This window comes from Psammomys obesus, unplaced genomic scaffold (genome assembly GCF_907164565.1).
Source record: "Psammomys obesus unplaced genomic scaffold, mPsaObe1.curated_primary_1811, whole genome shotgun sequence".
Classification (NCBI taxonomy): Eukaryota; Metazoa; Chordata; class Mammalia; order Rodentia; family Muridae; genus Psammomys; species Psammomys obesus.
Genome location: NW_026593286.1, coordinates 45,872,409 through 45,876,014, shown reverse-complemented (window position 1 = coordinate 45,876,014; position 3,606 = coordinate 45,872,409). Strand labels below are relative to the sequence as shown.

At 43.7% G+C, this 3,606-nt stretch overlaps 1 pseudogene; it reads right to left on the bottom strand.

Annotated features, from left to right (window-relative positions):
• Positions 1-659: 659 nt before the first annotated feature.
• Positions 660-3,083, bottom strand: LOC129683971 (replication factor C subunit 5-like; annotated as a pseudogene).
• Between the last annotated feature and the right edge of the window lie 523 nt (positions 3,084-3,606).

The following is a 3,606-nucleotide window of genomic DNA, read 5'->3' as shown; positions in this document are numbered from 1 at the left end:
AAATGAGGCTTACATAGCCACTGGCCATAAAGGCACAGTCTAAAGGCTAACTGCATTATTATATTGTCTTTCCTGTTGTCTCATTATAATTTGGAAGCTGCTGGCAACCTTCCAAAAGAGAAAAAGACCAGTACTTTCTTTCTGAGAAAGGTCTATCTCACTAGGCTGGCTTTCAACTGGCTGGTAATTCTGCCTTGGCCTTCTGAGTCCCGAGGTTACAAGCATGTTACCATACTGGGCAAAAGACCTATTTTGAAAGTTTGTAACAGAATATTTGATCAGAATTCCACTAGCACCCATTTAGAGTAGATACAGAAAGTGAGAAAGGGCAGGTTCAGAAGTTTAGGTCTGAAGATGTTGACCTCAAACTGGAAGACATTAATGCATGCTCAGTTTGAACATTACACTGCAGAATTGAGGTAAGGCCAATTTTGACTTTAAAGCAACCTTTGCATGGGGGAGAGATGGGATTTATTTTCCTCTATAAAAGACAAGAAGTGTGGATAGTTACTAATTAAAATTGCTCTCTAAATCCTGGCTCCAAACAGCCAAAGAGAGCACTGCCTAAATCACTAGAGACTTCTGTGACTGCTTTTATCCAGCGGCCCATTTCAGCAAGTCACTAGTGGGCCTGAGGAGGGCTAGCAGGCCTTGGAACCCTAGGCCTCTGGGACTACCAGGTGTCTGGTGACTTGAAAAGAAGCAATGAGGGGAGCTCAGCTGTATCTTCTCATTGGTGCCAAAAGAAAGTCTGTACTCAATGTCGGCCATTTTGGTCGATAAATGTATCTGAACTGAAGATGGAAAGTCAACTCTGTGCACAAACAAGTGAACCTTGGTCAGGATGTCATGCAGCACCAAGCCCTTAAGAGTTTTTAGCTCCATGATATTTTTGTAGGCAGTGGTGAAGTCTTTATTCAGCATCCGGCCCAGGATGTTGGCAATGTCTGTCTTGAGTGGATGCTTGACGCACGTGTAAACAGTCTCCTCTGTCACCTTCCCAAAGGCTGTATTGGTACTCTGCAGAATGTTCAAAGCCCTTCGCATGTGTCCATTGAACAGAGTGACAAGAGCCTTCATCCCGTCTTCACTTATGCCAACATTCTCTTCTACTATATGTTCCAGGCGTGGAACCATGAGTTCAGGTATGAGGGAGCCAAATTGGAACCTTGTGAACTGTGACTGCAAAGTAGGGATGATCTTGGACAAATACTTACAGATGAGGCAAAACCCGGTGTTTTCCGTGAAGGTTTCATCTCAAGGCATTCTGGGCATCTTTTTTTTTTTTTCTTTCTATTTATGTTTTTTAGGTTTTAATTTTTTTAATTTCTATTAATTACAGTTTGTTCACTTTGTATCCCCCCTGTACCTCCCTCTCTCCTCCCCTCCCAATCCCACCCTCCCTTTTCCCCAGCTGTGTCCCTTTCCCAGTCCACTGATAATGGAGGTCCTCCTCTGCTTCCCTCTGATCCTAGTCTAACAGGTCTCATCAGGAGTGGCTGAATTGTCTTCTTCTGTGGCCTGGCAAGGCTGCTTGCTTCTCAGGGGGAGGTGATCAAAGAGCAGGCCAATCAGTTCATGTCAGAGACAGTCCCTGTCCCCATTACTATGGAGGCCACTTGGATATGAACTGCCATAGGCTACCTCCGTGCAAGGGTTTCAGACCATTTCCGGAGTAGTCCTTGGCTGGAGTATCAGTTTCAGAAAAGCCCCTGTGCCCAGTCTTTTTGGATCTGTTGCTGTCCTTGTGGAGCTCCTGTCCTCTCCAGGTTTTACTATCTCCCACTTCTTTCATAAGATTCCCTGCACTCTGCTCAAAATTTGGCTATGAGTCTCAGCAGCTGCCTTGATACCCTGCAGGGTAGAGCCTTTCAGAGGCCCTCTATGGTAGGCTCCTGTCCTGTTCCCTGTTTTCTCCCTCCTCTGATGTCCATCTTCTTTGCCTTTCTGAATGGGGATTGAGAATCTTAGCCAGAGTCTTCCTTCCTGATTAGTTTCCTTAGGTGAACAGATTTTAGTATGTTTATCCTATATTATATGTTTAATATCCACTTATGAGTGAGTATATACCCCGTGTGTCTTTCTGCTTCTGGGATACCTCACTCAGGACCATCTTTCTCAGTTCCTACCAGTTGCCTGCAAATTTCATGATTTCCTTGTTTTTAATTGTTGAGTAATATTTCATTGTGTAGACATACCACAATTTCTGTATCAGTTCCTCAACTAAGGGCATCTGGGCTGTTTTCAGCTTCTGGCTATTACAATAAAGCTGCTACACACATGGTTGAACAAATGTCCTTGTTGTGTACTTGAGCCTCTTTTGGATATATGCCTAGGAGTGGTATAGCTGGATCTTGAGGAAGTACTATTTCCTAGTCATCTGAGTAAGTGCCAGATTGATCTCCCAAGTGGTTGTATAACCAGCAGTGGAGGATGGTTCCCCTTTCTCCACATCTGTAGATTCCTTCCTCCTTCCCCTTCCAATCCCATCCTCCCTGCTTCTTCTCCATCTATGCTCCTCCCTCAGTCCACTGTTAGGGGAAGTCCTCCTCCCCTTCCATCTGATCCTAGTCTATCAGGTCTTATCAGGACTGGCTTCATTGTCTTGCTCTGTGGCTTGGTAAGGCTGCTCCCCCTTCAGGAGGAGGTGATCAAATAGCAGGCCACCGAGTTCATGTCAGAGACAGTTCTGGGCATCTTGATTCATACTATCAACTTCATCAAGGATCACAGCTTAAACCCTTTCTTGTAGATGGTCCTTGCTATGGCAAAGCTGAGGACTGGCCCCTAATGATATCAATTCCTCAGTCGTCGGAAGCATCAGCTCCAAGACCATGGAACTGAATTCTTTATCTTTGTATGTCTGCTTGGCACAGGCTGGGATGGTACATGTTTTCTTGTCCCTGGAGGGCTATAAGAAAGTAGGTATGTCAGGCAGTCTTCACTGATGAACTTCTGAATGGTACCCAGAATGTCCTGGTGAGAAATGAGATCATCCAGTTCTTTGGGCGGTACTTTTCAACGTAGGACAGGCTCTGGCTCAGGTCATCCTCATGCTGCTGCTGTGAAATCATAGCCGCCATGAGTGACAGATGCTATAGGACCCACTTGTGGCATTCGGTGTCCACGTGTGGACATTTCTGTTCTTAACATCTACATGCCCCAAATACAACAGAATCCAAGTTTATAAGAGAACATTATTGCAACTTCAATCACACACAGTGATAGTGAGCTACTATAATAACCCACTTTCACCAATGAAAAGGTCATCCAGACAAAAACTAAACAGAGAAATGATGGTGCTAACTGATGTTATAAACCAAATGAACATAACAGATATTTACAGAATATATAAGACTCTGTGTCATTTAGTTTTATTCGAAGAATCTGCTTACTGGCTTACTAATCATAGCTTGCTCAGCATGATCTCTTATAGAATGCAGGAACAAACTGCCCAGGGTTGGCACCATCCATAATGGGCTGGGCCCTCTGACATCAATCACTAATTAAGAAAATGCCCTACAGGCTTATCTACCACCCAATCTTACAAAGGCATATAATATATATATATATATATATATATATATATATATATATATATATATA